Source organism: Poecilia reticulata, chromosome 14 (genome assembly GCF_904066995.2).
Source record: "Poecilia reticulata chromosome 14, P_reticulata-male-v2, whole genome shotgun sequence".
Lineage (NCBI taxonomy): Eukaryota > Metazoa > Chordata > Actinopteri > Cyprinodontiformes > Poeciliidae > Poecilia > Poecilia reticulata.
The window spans coordinates 27,822,486-27,829,555 of NC_088843.1; the positions used below are offsets into that span (position 1 = coordinate 27,822,486).

General features: G+C 31.5%; 1 long non-coding RNA gene across 2 annotated transcripts; it reads left to right on the forward strand.

Annotated features, from left to right (window-relative positions):
• The first annotated feature begins 839 nt into the window (after window positions 1-839).
• LOC103460270 (uncharacterized) lies at window positions 840-6,651 on the forward strand. 2 transcript variants are annotated; one of them, XR_532884.3, is made up of 4 exons: window positions 840-1,302; window positions 1,403-1,489; window positions 4,191-4,395; window positions 5,359-6,651. It is a non-coding gene; the product is annotated as an uncharacterized LOC103460270 (long non-coding RNA). The 2 variants fall into 2 exon arrangements; XR_001776266.2 differs by having other exon boundaries at window positions 840-1,489.
• The last annotated feature ends 419 nt before the right edge of the window (window positions 6,652-7,070 follow it).

The window sequence follows — 7,070 nt, forward strand, 5'->3', positions numbered from 1 at the left end:
TTAACTTAAGTATTTAAAGTAAAGTCAAAGCAAAAAGGTCCTTTAAGGAAAAGATTTGTAACTTTTAAATGACTCTCTAAAAAGTGGTTTTTGAGCTGAAGTTCATCTTATGCACTTATTTACATTAATTTAACTTAATTCTTTTGCTATGCTAACTAACTTTTTTCAGGTCATTTAACTCAAAACTTACACTAAATAGTTGAACCAACTTAATAGAATTGCTTCGATAGGTAACAAGCAATTTAATGAAGTTTATTAAACTTAATTTATTAAGTTTAACCAATTCAATATATTCTAATCCTCCAAGTCAATTAGTTAATTTTATTTAACAAATTTATTAAGTATGTTTAAGATAACAGATTTAAGTTGCTCTTACTCAAATCATTTATTTTCTTCTAATAAACAGTCAAAATATTTTTTTCTTGATTCTACAGAAAGTCAACTCAAACTTTTAAGTAGTTCCAAACTAAATATTCTAAAAACTCATTTTACAGTGTCCTCTATTCTAATTTAAAAGTTAAAAATCTTTTCCTTAACGGATCTTTTTATTTTGACTTTACTTGAAATACCGTCGTCTTGTAATGGAAAGGTTCTAGGTTCAATTCCAGCTCACTTCTGCCATGTATCGATATGGATAGTTGTGTGTGAATGTGCCTGTAATGTGAAGTTCTTTGAGTAGTCAAAGTGATTGGAAAAGCTTTATGTAAGTTCAATGATTTAAGTAAGACTGAGTTTAATATGTTATGTTAAACATACTTAATACATTTTATTAAAATACTTAGTTGGATGATTAGAATATATTGAATTTGTTAAACTTAATAAATTAAGTAGGATAAACTTAATTGAATTGCTTGTTATCCATAGAAGTAATTAATTTAAGTTGGTTCAACTTTTTCTTTTTAGAGTGTGTTTTAGAAATGTGTTGCATTTAAGGAAATCGGAAAAATAGATGTCATATTTCATTCAAGCATTTACTGGTGACAAAACATTTATGGAATGAGCTGCAAATGCGCACAAAATTATGGCAAAACTCATGGGTTATATTTTGTGCTTTATATAGAAGTAAATAAAAACAAAACCAATATGAAAATAGTGCTTTTATAAAGTTTTGAAGTCAGTGCTGTACAACAAAATTGAAGTGAACACTCGGCATGTTGTCAGTGTTTTCACAGAAGCCTTTTAAATGCGTCACACGCTTCCCTGATCCACACCTGGACTACTTAGGGTAATCAGTACATGTGCCATCTAACATTTTGTTTAGTTGGGAGTTCCGTCCAGTTTAGTTGCAGAGGACACGTAGAGGTGAGCGTGTTTAATTATTTTTTTGTTATTTGAAAATAAGTGTTCAGTCTGTTCTTTGTTCTTCATCACTTTTATTTACTTCTAATCTTTTCTTTTCTAGAAGATGGCTCACTGTTCCCCTGCAAAGTTCACAGTGTTCTCCAATCCTGAACTCCACTGTTTGAAGCAAGAGGCTCAGGTCGCTTGCGTATGTATTTGAGATGTACAAAGTATTTTTTCGAAAGGATTGTTATCAGGTCATGTATTTGATGTTCATTTTAGATAGAATTATCTTAGTAATTGTTGGACATAAATCATTTTTAAAATGTGTTTTCAAGAAAATAGGTGAGGGGTTGTGGTGAGGGGATAGAAGCTGTTATTGTTGAAATGTCTCCCAGTTTAGTTGGTGGGGAGGGGATTTTACCGTTTTAGTATTCCTGCTTAGATGGGTAAAATTTCATAGGTTTTTGAACAATACTTTAGATTTTCTATGTTTGTAATGTATATTTATCACGTTAATTTTATGTTTTCTTATTATATCAAGATGTAAGAATAACATGTTCATGATAGTTGTAGGAGTACAGGTGGTATCTAGATCTCTTTTATAAACTGTAAACATTACATTCTTTATTAAAACAATATTTATCTCTAAATATTTTATTTTAGGTAGAAGAGTAAGAAATGGTAATGGTTTTAATGGAATAAAAATCGGTTTTAAAAGATTTAGTAAGTAGTATAATAATTTTTTGGAGAGAAATTAAGCATATTTACAAATAGTAAATGTTATTTGAACTATTTAACATAATTGTATTAGAGGTTTTCTTTATTTGTGTATTTCAGATTACATAGGTTGTTTTTAGAAGAATTGCTGGCAATCTTCAAATGGATAACCCAAGCACTTATTTCTGTTGAACGTTTATTTGTACAGTCATTGCCAAAAGTTTTGAGAATGACAAATATTATATTTTCACATGATCTGCTGCCCTCTTGTTTTCATGTGTGTATTTAAGATGTTTTCATCACATACAGAAATACAATTGCACTCATGAGTAACAAAAGCTTTTATTGACAGGTAGAATGAGTTAATGCAGCAAGTCAGTATTTGCAGTGTTGACCCCTCTTCTTCAGGACCTCTGCAAATCTCCCTGGCATGCTCTCAATAAACTTCTGGACCAAATCCTGACTGGCAGTCCATTCTTGCACAATCAATGCTTGCATTTTGTCAGAATTTCTAGGTTTTTGTTTGTCCACCCTTCTGTTGATGATTAACTACAAGTTTTCAATGGTATTAAGATCTGGGGAGTTTCTAGGCCTTGGACCCAAAATCTCTGTTTTGTTCCCAGAGCCAGTTAGTTATCACCTTTGCTTTATGGCAAGGTGCTCCTTCATGCTGGAAAAGGCATTGTTCATCACCAAACTGCTCTTGGACGGTTGGGAGAAGTTGCTCTCTGTCAGAGGACATTCTGGTACCATTTTTATTCATGGCTGTGTTTTTAGGCAAGACTGTGAGAGAGCTGACTCCCTCGGCTGAGAAGCAACCCCACACATGAATGGTTTCAGGATGCTTTACAGTTGGCATGAGACAAGACTGGTGGTAGCGCTCACCTTCTCTTCTCCAAACAAGCTGTTTTCCAGATGTCCCAAACAATCGGAAAGGGGATTCATCAGAGAAAATGACTTTACCCCAGTCCTCAGCAGTCACTCCCTGTACCTTTTGCAGAACATCAGTCTGTCCCTGATGTTTTTCTTGGAGAGAAGTGGCTTCTTTGCTGCCTTTCTTGAGACCAGGCCTTGCTCCAAGAGTCTCCGCTTCACAGTGCATGCAGATGCACTCACACCTGCCTGCTGCCATTCCTGAGCAAGCTCTGCACTGCTGGTAGTCCGATCCCACAGCTGAAACAGTTTTAAGAGACGGTCATGGTTCTTGCTGGTCTTTCTTGGGCGCCCTGGAGCCTTTTTTGCAACAATGGAACCTCTCTCCTTGAAGTTCTTGATGATGCGATAGATTGTTGACTGAGGTGCAATCTTTGTAGCTGTTGTACTCTTTCCTGTTCTGCTATTTTTCTGCAGTGCAATGATGACTGCACGTTTTTCTTTAGAGATAACCATGGTTCACAGAAGAGAATTACCAGTCTCTTTTTAAAGTGTCCAGTTGTGTCATTCTTTCTTAATCGTGATAGATTGATTTCCATTTCTTTCATCAACAACCACACCTGTGTTAATGGAGCGAAGACTGAAACAATGTTAGCTGGTCCTTTTTAGGGAGGGCTGCAATGAATTTTAAATGTATTTTGGGGAATACAGTACATTTTCTAGGCAAAAATTGACTTTACAATTAATTTCTGTTAAGCTGATCACTTTGTATAACATTCTGGAGTTTATGCAAAGTCTCGTTAGACTTTGTAAATATTAACTTGTGGATTGTTCTGAAAATTTTTGGCCATGACGATATTTATGCAATTCTTTAATTATCATTATTTAAATGTTTTAATCATGGAATAGAAATTGGAGAGTACTTTGTTTTTTTGCTATATGTTCCTTGTTAATTCAAGTGGATTGCAGTGTTTCAATAGTACAGTTTCAATGTATTATCTGCAAGTCTAGTTGTGTGGAAGTTTTTCAGCTTCTGTTATGTTCATAAGTTTTCTTCAATAATTCATAATGACAGGTACACTTAGTTTTTTTGCAAATGTTTATATATTTGTTTATACTCTTGTATTTTCTTACTATTTTTCATAATCAATTTAAGTACATTTCATATACAGCCGTTAGTTATGGAGTATAGCCTATGCCAGTCATTTCATTTTATATTTATATTTTTTATCATGGTGATCATTAGTTCAACATTAGTGTTTTAAAGTCGAAATATGTTAAATATTTACATATATATATATTGTTTTTATTTTCAGTACCTTGTGAATGATGGTGTCAGTACCAGAGAAGACGTCTTCAAAAATGTGTCATGTCTTTGACAAGACATTTACTGCTTTATCTCAAAGGGAGAGTGCAAGGTGGAATTTCTTAAGGAACAGTTGGAGAAAGCTGAAAGGCAATATTCAAATGTTCAAAAGGATTTGGACATTTTGCATGCGTGTGCGGCATTTTTTGATGACGGTAGGCATTTAAGTAATTTTTAATGTTTATGAAAGGTATAATTTTAGCGTGTAGAAGAAAAAAAATTAATTTATAAGATATCAATTTATAAGGGTCATTCACAGATGAGTTCTTTTTGTGAATGAAAAATTGGCTAATTGAATGGGATCTTTGGTATTTGCAGTGCTTATGAAAAATATTTTTCTTAGATTCTGTCTTCTGTTTCTTCATGTAAAAAAATCATTTCTTATGAAAGAGTTTAATCATAAGAATTATGAAAATTTGAAATATAGAAGTGAAAGTTTATCTACAAAATAACAATTGCATATATTTAGTACTTTTATAATAATGATAGTGTAAGTCGGACAGTTTTTTCTTTATAGTAGACTAGGATTCTTTTCATATATCTTGATTAGATAGAGATTATTTTTCCAAAATGTCAAATGCTTTAATATATTTAGGTGTATTATATTTTTTTGTGAAATGAATAAAAAAATTTTAACATTTTGCAATCTTATCTGTGGTCACTTCACAAAAAAGTACTCAAGGATAAGGTGCATAACCTTCGAAGATCAGGAGAATTTCATTTTTAACTAAAATAATATGCGTAATTTCCAGGGATTAAAATATTGTAATTGCCTTACTTTATACCTAATTTTTTATTGTAAAAAATTTAGAAATACATGTGAGAAAGTCGCTGTTTGTACATATGAATTATTTATTTGTTTTGGATATTAATTTAGAAATAGTTGCGTTTATTTGAAGATGCAACATATTTGTAAGAAAGTAGTTATTTAATTTTGGTCAATTGTTTTTGAAAGCAAGAACATTGTAAGACATGCAAATATGTTGATAAGGAATACATTTTTCTTGCTTAGTACTTCCTATTTTTTCATGTTGTTGAGTGTTGGAATATGTTTGTGTAGTATATTCAATACAGCATTTAATCTGTCTTTATTTTGTTTTTATGTTAATATTTTGCAGAAAAAAAAGATTTCTTCACTCAGACTGAAGATTTTTCTGTGGATGATGTTGTTGAAGGCTTGATGGAAGCAGAGGCAACGTGTGATCAAGATAATAAACGTAGTGACATTTTTTCTGTAAATAGTTTTGGTGTGAATTTGTTTTTTGGTGGGTTTTTACTATTATAACTTAAGTTTTTTTATAATAAAAGTTGTTTGGTGTGGAGTTTTCTGTTTAGTAATTGGTTTGGTTTTTAAAATATTTGTGTAATATTATAAAAGAACATCGTCTTTCAAGGTTGGAAACAACTGTTTTTAAGTCAAGCATTTTAGTTTCAGGGACGGATAAAGTGAGATATTTCCAGATTAGTGAGTTTTTCATAAATGGTGAGAGATTAACTGTTTGAAGAGTTTTTTTTATGTAGGATTGGCCATTTTTTTGTGAATGTTAAGTATGTAGTGCATATGAATAGCTGTTCATAATCTTGTGGATATTTCTAATTTCATTATGGAATAGGATTTAGTTCAGGACATTTTCTAGGTGGTTTCTTTGTTGACTGGGGATCTATTTTTTGAGTGGTGTAAAGAAGTTTTTACGAAGGATTAGTAGATCACAGCAGGTAATGGAACAAATTCATTAGTAATTTTCACAATGTTTTACAATCATTTCTAAAATAATTTTAATATTAGAAACATTATTCATAAACCATTTTTAAGAGGGTTAAAATCTAGCTGGTACATTCTTATTAGGTGGTAGGTTTTGTAATGCACTTTAAAGGTACCGTAATGTTTTATGGAAAATGGGTTAGATCAACCAACAAAGAAGAATACGTATTTTTATTATCTTATTTTTTTTGTCTTGATTTGTAATAAATGTTCATTTTTGAATATTAAGTAATAGTTTTTATTTTTCAATATAATTAAGGTATTGGGTTAGATCAACAAAGAAGAATACTTTAAATTATTATAGTGTACAAGGTGTTTTGTTACACAATACAAAAATTATTTGTAAGGAGTAAATAGTTTTCATTTGCTAAGATAGTGAAGGGTTTTGTTTGGTGAGTAATAAAATATCACACATTATTTGAGAATATTCTACAACACTTTCAAAATAAAACATTTCACTTTTTAAATATGGGCTCACTTCATAAAATCTGCTTTATTCATTCAATGTAAAATGTATAATAAGAAGTTGAGGGTGAAGTACATGAATGTGAGTAGGATACAGTGATACAATTAAAATGCAGGAATTAAACAATTTTGTTTTATTTTCTTCAAACGTCTTATGTCATATGTATTTATGCTAAATCTGATGTTTTATCCATCTTATTAGTTTCTCCTATGCTGCTTTACGTGAATGATATGCGCGATTTATGTGTCAAGCCGGAACGCCTATTTTTTTTTACGTTACCATAACGCTGTTCCGCTTTTGCCGTCCACCAATCACTAGACTTTAAATCGTTTTGCAGAGCTCCCTGGCAATGCACAAAAAATCTGGTGCAGATAGGGCCATGTACTGAGATACAACTGTTTGATTAACCTAGTGGGCACATGTGTGGACCCTTTTTTATAAGGCAAATTAAAGACAAAATTAATTCTGATAATCATAGATCGAGAAAAGTACATTATAGTGGATGTTAAGTAGTCATAGTTTAAAAAGTAGTCATTATTTCATATGCATGTCCAACAGGGACTGGTTTATATGGCATAATATATTTTCACAAAGAAATTGTT